At 42.3% G+C, this 10,709-nt stretch overlaps 1 pseudogene; it reads right to left on the reverse strand.

The window, feature by feature from the left end:
- Positions 1-524: 524 nt before the first annotated feature.
- Positions 525-738, reverse strand: LOC134368880 (U2 spliceosomal RNA; annotated as a pseudogene).
- Between the last annotated feature and the right edge of the window lie 9,971 nt (positions 739-10,709).

Below are 10,709 nucleotides of genomic sequence, written 5' to 3' on the forward strand. Positions count from 1 at the left end.
TTTCAAGGTTCATCCCTTCTGTAGCATGTGTCAGTAATTAATCCCTTTATATTGCTGAATACTATTCCATTGTATGGACATACAAACATTTTATTTATCTGTTCATCATATGAGTGGCATTTTTCCCACATTTCGGCTGTTACGAGTAATGCTGCTATGAAACATTCATATACCATTTTTTTTGAATGCCTGCTTTTAATCCTGTTGGGTATACACTAGGAGTATAATTGATAGGTCATATAGTAATTCCATGTTTAACTTGTGAGGAACTGTCAAATGTTATCCACTGAGGCCATACCATTTTACATTCCCATAAGCAATATACAAGGGTTTCAGTGTCTCCACATCCTTGCCCACACTTGTTATTTTAATTTTCTTTTCATTATAGCCATCCTTGTGGGTGTGAAATGGTATCTCACTGTGATTTAATTTGAATATCCCTGATGACTAATAATGTTCAGCATCTTTTCATGTGCTTGTTGGCCATTTATGTGTCTCTGGAGAAATATCTATTCAAATGCTTTGCCTATTTATACAATTTTACTGAGTTGCCAGAGTTCTTTACATATTCTGAGAAAGAAACCCTCATTAGACGCATGATCTGAAAATATTTTTTCCCATTCTGTGGGTTGTCTTATCAGTTTGTTGATAGTGTCTTTTGATGCACAAAAGTTTTTACTTTTAAACTGATAAGAACAGATACTCCACTTGATCTTAGCCAAAAGGCCGAGAAGCGATAAAAGTTTTTACTTTTGATGAAGTCCAATTCCTCTAATTTTTCTTTTGTTGCTTGTACTTTTGGTGTCTAAGACCATTGCTTAACCCAAAGTCACAAAGATTTACTCCAATTTTTTAAGATTTTTATAATTTTAGCTGTTACATTCAGGTCTATAACCTATTTGAGCTAAATTTTGTATATGTTGTGAGGTAGGGGTCCAATTTCATTTTTTGCCTGTACATATCTAGTTGTTTCAGCATGATTTGTTGAAAAGACTACTCCTTCTCCATTGAATGATCTCCGCACCCTTGTCAAGAATTCATTGGCCATAAATATAAGGTGTTTTGTGGCCATGCAGCATGGACCACCACAGACACCAAGAGGGTGTAAAAAGTTTATTCTCCAATGGCGAGGGTTTCTGCAGGAGATCAAGGTGGCTCCCAAGCAGCTCTGAAAATGGTTTGAGAGATCAGGGTAAAGAAGAATAGCTTCCAGTTTTTATGGCGGTTAGGATGTGGGGCCTGGATGAAGATTCCCATACATGATTTGGACTTCCTGCCTGCATCAAAGGAGGGAGCACTCTGGCTTTCCTATCGGCTTACCCAGACGTGAAACAGAAAGGGTAGAGGGAAGGGTGTGGTTTAAAAGCTGTCAGTAGTCAAATATCATAAAACGAAGTCAGACTGTTCATTACCTAAGGGTTTATTTATTGACTCTCAATTACATTGCAGTGATGACAAAAACATTGTATGTCTACCCATATGCCAGTACTGCGATACCTTGATTACTGTAGCTTTGTAGCATTTTTCGAAATCAGAAGGTGTAAATCCTCCAACTTGTTTCTTCTTTTTCAAAATTGTTTTGGTTACATTTGGTCCCTTGCATTTCCACATGACTTTGAGGGTTAGATTTTCAATTTATGCATAGAAAAGCAAACAAGAATTTTGATAGGACTGTATTGAATCTGTGGATCAATTTGGGCAGCATTGCCATCTTAAAAATATCAAGTTTAACAATACATGAATGTAGGCTCTCTCTTTATTTAGGTCTTTAATGTGTTTCAACAATGTTTCTGTCATTTTCAGAGTATACTACAATTCTTTTCAGAGGTCTTAGACTTCTTTTGACAAATTCACTCGTAATTATTATATTCCTTAGATGCCATTGTATATGGAATTTTTCTTTATTTTACTGTCATGTTGTTCCATGCTAGTATATAAAGATACAATCATTTTTTGTATATTGATCTTGTATCCAACAACCATGTTGAACTCATTTATTAGCTCTAATAGTTGTGCTGTGTGCATTCATTAGTATTTTCTATATAGAAAATTATATCATCTGTACATAGAAAGTTTCACTTCTTCCTTTTGAATCTGGATGCCTTTTATTTATTTATTTTTCTTTCCTAATTGCCATGGCAGAACATCAAGTACAATGTTGAATAGAAGTGGCTGGAGCAGACGTCCTTACCTTGTTCCTGATCTTAGGGAGGACATTTTTCAGTCATTCATTGAGCTTCTTGGATGCATAGATTGGTTTTCATCAAATTTGGGAAGTTTTCAGCCACCATTTCTTTAAATATTTTTTTCTCTGCCTCTTTCTCTCCTGTCTTCTGGTATGTCTACTATGTGGATGTAGATGCTCTTTTGGGTGTGCCCCCCCCCCTTTTTGAGGCTCTGTTTATTTCTCTTTATTCTTTTTTCTCTCTGTTCTTCGGAACACAGTCTTTTTGCAATCTGACTTGAAGCTCACTGACTTTTTCTCCTGCAAGCTCAGATCTTCTGTTTAATCCCTCTATTGAATTTTTCAGCTTTATTCTACTTTTCAACTCCTGAATTTCCATTTGGTTCTTCAAAATTTTTTCTTTTTATTGATATTTTCTATTTGATGAGACCTTGTCATCATGATCCCTTTACATTTTTCAAAAAAGCTTTATTAAGGTATAATTGATATTTTAATAACTGTATATATTTAGGTGAACAGTGTTTTCATGTATGCATACATTTTCAAATGATTACCACAATCAAGCTCATTAACTGTTTTAGTCCGTTTTGTGTTGCTATAACAGAATACCTGAGACTGGGTAATTTATAAAGGAAAGAGGTTTATTTGGCTTATGATTCTGGGACAGCTGCATCTGGCACGGGCCTCAGGCTGCTTCTACTCACGGTGGAAAACGGCAGGCAGCCGGTGGGTACGAGCAGATCACATGGCGAGAGGAAGCAAGAGAGAGAGAGAGAGAGGAAGTGCCAGGGTCTTTTTAAACAACCAGCTCTCATGGGAAGTAAGAAACTGAGAACTCACTCATTAATCCCCCCACCCACGGGGAGAGCATCAATCCATTCATGAGGCATCCGCCCCCATGACTCAATCAGTTTCCAACACTGCCACACTGGGGATCAGATTTCCACATGAGTTTAGGGGGGACAGCACATCCAAACTCCATCATTAACATATCCATCACATCGCATAGTTACTTTTGTGTGTGTGTGATGAGAATACTAAAGAACTACTGTGTTAGCAAATTTCAAGCATACTAATACATTGTTGTTAAGTACAGTCACCACTTGCACCTTAGGTCTCCAGAACTTATTGTGTTTGTTTAACAGCCATCCTATTCGATGTGAAGTGCTCTCTCATGGTGGCTTTGATTTGCATTTCCCAAATGGCTGATGATGTTGAGCATCTTTCCATGCACTTCTTGGCCCTTTGTACATCTGCTTTGGAGAAATGTCTGTTCAAGTCTTTTGCCCATTTTTTAGTTGGGCCAATTGTCTTTTTGCTGTGGAGTTCTAAGAGTTCTTCATATATACTGAAAAATAGACCCTTATGGGATATGTAATTTGTGAATGTATCTCCTATTCTGTGGGTTGTCCTTTCACTTTCTGGGTAGAGTCCTTTGATGCACAAAAGAGTCCAGTTTGTCAAAAGAAAAGACTTTTGTGGCTGTGCTCTTGGTGTCACATCGAAAGAACTGTTGCCTGATCGAAGGTCATGGAGATGTGCACTGATGTGCTTTTCTAAGAGTTTTTTAGTGTCAGCCCTTACATTTAGATCTGTGGTCCATGTTGAGTTAATTTTTCTACATGGTGTAAGGTAGAAAGTCCAAGTTCACTTTTTTGCATGTGGATATCCAGTTGTCACAGCACCATTTGTCAGAGGGATTATTCTTTTCCCCCACTGAATGGTCTTGGAACCCTTCTTGAAAATCGACTATACACAGATATATGGGTTTATTTCTGACTCTAAATTCTATATCATCGACCTATATATCTATCATGATGCCAGCACCACACTTTTTGGATTACTGTAGCTTTGTAGTAAGTTTTGAAATGGGGAATTGTGATTCCTCCCACTTTGTTCTTCTTTTTTGTGATAATTTTGGATATCTGGGTCCCTTGCATTTCCATATGAATTTTAGGATCAGCTTGTCAACTTTTTCACCAAGAAGGCAGGTTGGATTCTAACAGGCATCACACTGAACCTGTATATTGCCTTGGAGATTATGGCCATCTTAACAATGTTAAGTGTTCCAATCTGTTAACACGGAATGCCTATCCATTTACTTAGGTCTCCTTTGATTTCTTTCAGCAATGTCTTGTAATTTTCAGAGCACACGTCTTGCACATCTTTTTGTTAAATTTATTCCTCAGTATTGTATTCTTTTTGATGCTGTTTTAAAAAGAATTATTTTCTTAATCCTGTTTTCAGACTGTTTGTTGCTAGGGTATAGAAATACAACTGATTGTTGCACATTGATATTGGATCATGCAACTCTGCCGAGCTCATCTATTGCATATTTGAATAGGGCTGTGTGTGTGTGTGTGTGTGTGTGTGTGTGTGGTGGATTCTTTCGTGTTTCCTTTATATAAGAACACACCATCTATGAACAGAGACAGTTTTGTTTCTTTGCAATCTGGATGACTTTTATTTCTGTTTCTTGACTAACTGCCCTAACTGGAACTTTGAGTTCAGTGTTGAATAGAAGTGGCAAGTGGTGACATCCTTGTCATGTTCCTGTTGTTAGGGTGAAACCATCCAGTCTTTCACCATTAATTATAATGTTATCTCTGGGTTTTTCATAGGTGCCTTTTATCAGGTTGAGGAAATTGCCTTCTAGTCCTAGTTTGTTCATTTTATTTTCATAAATGGGTGTTGGATTTTGTCAAGTACTCTCTTTTTTTTTCTATGTGATTGAGATGATCATGAGCTTTTCTCCCTCCCCACCCCCCCGCATTCTGTTAATATGGTGTATTACATAAATTGATTTTCATATGTTGAACCAACCCTGTATTTGTCGGGTAAATTCCACTTGGTCACGATGTATAAAATGAAAGGTCACTTAACATTGTGTTGAAAGAATAGGAGCAAACCAGGCAAGCTGCTTGGGGACAATGTGTGTGTGAAAGAATCTGTAGCATGATGAGGAGCCAAGTCGTTGGGGGGTAGGGGACTGCAATTAGTCCATTAAGCCTGGACAGTAGGGCGCCAGTGGGGGAGTGGTGGTTCAGTTATGTGACTGAACGAGAAGTAGGCAGGAGACAAGACATAAAGGTTCTGTTATGCCATGCTCAGGTTTTGGAATACCCTGTTAGCTACAGTGCACCCAGTGTGGTCTTTAAGCTCAGGGGTGACATGACCTGATTTGGTTCTAGAAAGATCATTCTGGCAGGTGTGTGGCGAACAGAGCAGAGAGGGTTGAGATTGGAGTTACAGAAAATAATGCTGCAGTATTCCAGTTCAGAAATACTAGATATCTCAACCAAGACAATGGCATTGGCAGATGAGACCAGGGGACAGATTCAATAACAAGTCGAGGTGGTAAAATGGCACGTAATAGGTATTCGCTGCTCATTTCTTGCACTCATGAACCTAGCTGGAGATGAGAGTTGATTCATTTGCTCCTTCCTGCAGCAAATATTTATTGAGTGGCTGCTATATGCCTGGGACTGTGTTAGGCATCGAGGACACACCAATGAGCAATGTAGATCAGGTCCCTGATGCGGTCCGGTGGAAGATACAGACAAGGAACTATACTGTGATAAGTGCTATGAGAGGGAAAGTTCAAGGTGCTATAGGGTCACATAAGAGGAATACCTTGTACAGACTTGTGGGGCTGGGGAAATGTTCCTGGAGAAATTGATGTCCAAGCTGAAATTTGAAGAATGAGTAGAAGTTAGCCAAGTGGAAAGGTAGGGTGTTGGTTGGCGGGGAGCAGGTGGTGAAGCGGGGGAGAAAAGGCTCTGCCATTACTCCCCGAGGGTAGAGTGAGGTGACTACAGACTTTGGAGCCATTACTAGAGATATGGGGTGAAGGAGAAGGCCCAGATATCGGTAGGAAGATGAGTTCAGTTTGGAGTATGTGAAATTTGAGATGCTTGTGGGATATGCTGATGGAGATGAAGGACATATGGTTTGGGAATTCAAGAGTGAGGTCAGGACTGGAAAAATAGATTAGGGAGTCATCAGGGTAGTTCTCGAGGCCACGAATGTAGTTGAGACCTTGCAGGGAGAGTATACAGAGAGAACATATAAGGGGACCAAGGGCAACTTCTTTTAAGGGGCAGGCAAAAGAAGAAGATTCTAGGTAGGAGACTGGAGGAGTGTCTTCCCAGAAAGGGGGAGGGGCAGGGGAGGGAGAGGAGGGGGGTGCAAAGGGGGTCGGGGGAGGGGGAGGGAGAGGGAGGAAGAGGCTAAGAGAGGATCAAACCAGAAGGAGAAGAGAGAGCAAAGGTTCAAAAGGAAGCCAGAGGGAGAACTGAGAAAAAAGTGAGAGAGTCAGGAACACTTTCCGAGTTCCAGAACGATAAGCATTAAAGCATATTCACTGAATTAGGCCATGCGAGCCTTGCTGGGGCCCTTGGCGACAGCAATTTCAGTGGAGGGACTGGAAGCAGAAACCAGACCAAATTTGTCGTAGGAGCTCATGGAGATTGCTGAGAGGTACCCTCCCAACCCTGGGCAGCATGAGAAATGTCTTCATTAGAGGGAATTAGTGAGCACATGACACTGCGCCACGGTTGTCCACATGCCTACTGGACTCTCACATAGAAAACTCCTCTCAGAGATGAGGGCAGCTCTGGTGGCACCAAATTCTCTTACCTTTCCCTTCATCTGAGCATGTCTTGATTTCCCCTGCATTCCTGAAGGATAAATTCCCTTTATAGAGAGGACTCCGGTTCTTCTCTTTTGCCACTGGAGGGGTGTTGTACCACTTCTTCCTGGCCTCCGTGGCTCCGGATGAGAAACCCACTGTCATTTCAGTTCCTTTGCTCTCATAGGTAAGGTGATCTTTTTCTCTCACTGTGTTCAAAGCTTTTTCTCGGTCATTAGTTTTCAGAAGCTTTTCAGAGTCGGACGTATCTTGGTGTGGATTTTCTTTAAGATTATTCACTCAGCTTCTTAAACCTGGAGGTTTATGTCTTTTGCCACATTTAGGAAATTCTCAGCCATTATTTCTTTGAATGCTTTTCAGCCCCTGTCTCTTTCTCCTTTCCCTCTGGCACTCCCATGGCACAAATATTAGCTCTTTTGTCATATTCCCACAGGTCCCCGAGCCTCTGTTCACTTTTCCCTCACTCATTTGGGTTCAGGCCACATGTGGTGACCAGTGGTTTTAATGTCAGTCTCATTTTCAAAGCCTCTGCAATGGCATTCCGTTCTGCTAAGCGTGCCCAGCTTCACCAGCAGCAGTCTGAGTGCTGCTGAGCTCTGCCCTGAGTTCTGTTCTCACAGTCCTCCGTATGCTGCGTACGATCACATCCGTGCACACACAGCTTGGGGGTGAGCCCAGAGGTTCATACACACTCTCGTGGGTTTCCTTTCCCAACCTCCTCCCTGTCTGCAAGCTTCCCAGCACTCTCTGGTTCCCTGAACTTCCCCATTTCAACCTTCCAGCCACAGAGCTGTGGCTTTAGTTGCCCCTCTCTGCCACACACGTCTTGCACCTTTGCCTTCTGGTGTCATGCAGCAGGAAGTACGTACAAGAGGTAAAGACAGAAGTCATGGGCATTTGCCTCCACCCTCTTGGGACCACAGTTTCTACAATCAAAGAGGAAGGTTACCTGCCTTCAGAGTTTAAGCACCTGAAGCCCCCCCCCCCCCACGGCGGCCACTGTCACTGCAGGTACCTCTGTTACCTCAGTCGCCACCACCACTGCCACAGGATTGCCTGTGGTTTAGAACATGAGGGGGGAATGGATAAAAGAAGAGAGAAAACCTGGGGATTTCCTTCACTCTCTCTGAGGTACTATTCCCTTTTCCCTCCTCACAAGCCAGAACTAGAGGTCCCTCTGTCCACACCATTGCCCACTTCTAACTTTCAGGCGACGTTGAGCTGAGGATAGTGAGGGGGGAGAAAACTGAAAATTCACTGCTGTTCCAGTGGTTCTTCATATGGTGGTCTTCCTTCCCATTCCTTCCCACTCTGCCTACTTCTGTTTACTTTTTAGACTCCTCAAATAGCTGCCGCATGCACACTGGGTCCACATTTTATAGCTGCATTCAGTAGAATGCGCATGCTCCATCTCACCCAGAACCAGAACCATTCTGCAGATGCTGCATTTTACTTTCACATTTAAATGGAACAACTCTGTGATTGTGTGTGTGTGTGTGTGTGTGTGTGTGCGCGCGCATGTGCGTGTGCGTGTGCAAGCACACGTGCACACATACGCTTAGGTACCTAAAGAATGTTTAAATTTTTCTTGGAGTACCATAGCACAACTAGAACATATCTCAGTATTGACTGTCCTGCATTGAATTTTCGTGGTAGAGACTGTGTTCCTTTGAGGAGCAGGTTCAATGCTTCTGGGAACTTCTCATACTGCATCTGCGAAAAGGTTTCTATTCCATTTATTGAGCTTTTTCCTTAAGGCATGTAAATTATCTTAATGTTGGATCAGCATTAGTGTGATAATCTAATATCCTTCCTCCATGCCCTTGTTTCAATTTTTATGCACGTCTCTTCTATGCTTTGCTCTTGCTAATTTACTTATTTGCTCTTCCATGGGGTTCTTTGAGTTCTCAGTTTGTTTTCTTAGCTCAGTAATCTCCTTCTTCACCATATTCAGTTGCCCATCATCTTGTCCTTGAACCTTTGTTGTGTTGAAATCAGATTCACCAGAACCCATGAAGAGATAAACTCTGTTGTCATCTCCCCGTGGTAGTGGGAAGATTCCCCCCACCCCTGTCCATCCTTTTACTGACTGTGTAGCACTTGTGAGGCACCAAAGCGTTTCTCCTCTCCCTGATGGTTAACAAATCCACTCCCCTACCTGCCTAACAAATTCAAATGCCCATTGATCTGCTCTTCAGGTTCCTCTTTGTTTTTTTGACAACGGAGGGTCAACTTTCACCACAAGCTCATCGTATATGCATTGAAAGGGATATTTATTAAATTTTAAGCATCCTTTAAAAGTGCTTTGTAGCAAGCAGAAGGGTCTTCAGGTTACCTAGTGTGCACTATTTCCAGAAATGAAAATTACTTTCCCCTTTCTAACTCACAGAGCACTGAGAAGCTCCCACAAAATTTCAGAAAGAGGGACATGATGGTGGAGAGTACTTTCCATGAATATTTCGCCTTAGAGAAGGGTTGGAGCTGTGGGGTGCTAGACACCCAATGACAGCTTAAGATAAGTGGGGAAGGGCCTGGGGGTTGACAAGGCCTTAATTGCTCAAAGCCACATGTCACGGGAAATTTCCGGAAGGAGAGCTGCTTTATTAACTGCTCACCTCTGTGAATTTTTCTGCCCAAGGATCAGAAGTGGAAAAATGTGAAGATCCACGGATGATGGGAGTCCTACTGCAGGCAAATGGTGGTAAGACATGATTGCTTTTAGTGCATTTATTACCTGGGACCATTTAAAAGCATGTACGCAGTGAAGGCTGCAGAAAAGTCTTGGGGCAGTAATCAAAATTCAGATGTATCTGTAACTGGGTGTGGCTCTTCCCTGAGGCACAGAGAACTGGTTTTGGCATACCCTTTCAAAGGAAGTGTGTAAAGTTGGTATTTTGCTTTATTCAGAAAATTTTACAAAGGGTTAGGAGTGATGCAGTAACTTTAATGTGATATAATAGGAATGACACAGGAATGGACTCTGCTAAACTCCAGATAAGAGCATCCAGTTGCCTCTTGGACGCCTCCAACTGGATGTTCCATGTGCATCTCAAACTCCAGTATATCCAAGACTCAAAACACGACCTTCTCTCCAAGCTCTCTCCTCTTCTACCATTTACTCCTTGTGTGAGCAAGGTGTGCCCAACTGACCAAATCAGTAACCTGAGAGTCATCTTCACGTCTTCCTCTCCCTCACCCCCTCTCTCACAGTTAATTGGACACCAAGTGCAGTGGACTCTACCTTCAGAATGCCTTTCACATCTATCCATTTGTCTCTTTGGCATTGCTACTGGGCACCAGGGCCCAGGTTCCCACTCCTCTTAGGAAGGACAGAGGTCTTGTCTGTTCCACACCTTTCCCCAGGTTTGAAGAACTATCCTGTCTGGAGGAAACCTTTATCCCTTCATATTTGCATAGAACGCTGCCCTCTTGTCTGTTCCACACCTTTCCCCAGGTGTGAAGAACTATCCTGTCTGGAGGAAACCTTTATCCCTTCATATTTGCATAGAACGCTGCCCAGTGCTTTGAATTCCCTTCAGGTTCCAGGTTTTAGAATTTGAGGCTATTCGCTTCCCTCCAGGAAGAAATCAGAATCGCGGGCAGCAGAAGGCAGGCACGCGCGTTGCTGCAAGCAGTTGCAAGCGATTCTGATGTGCAGCAGCTCCAGTTAAGAGCCCCTACGCGACATGGTGAGCTATTTGAGTGCAGGAACCATGCCCTGAAACTTTGTACTCATCAAAACACAACCCGGCCAATACCTCATATGGAATCAGTGAACACAGGAACTGAAGGATGACTAATAAGGTCCAAAGAAACGTACGGAAGGGATCTTAGGAGTTGCTTTGTAAAACACTTTATTTTTTTCAGTTGCTT

The sequence above is a fragment of the Cynocephalus volans genome, chromosome X (genome assembly GCF_027409185.1).
Source record: "Cynocephalus volans isolate mCynVol1 chromosome X, mCynVol1.pri, whole genome shotgun sequence".
NCBI lineage: Eukaryota > Metazoa > Chordata > Mammalia > Dermoptera > Cynocephalidae > Cynocephalus > Cynocephalus volans.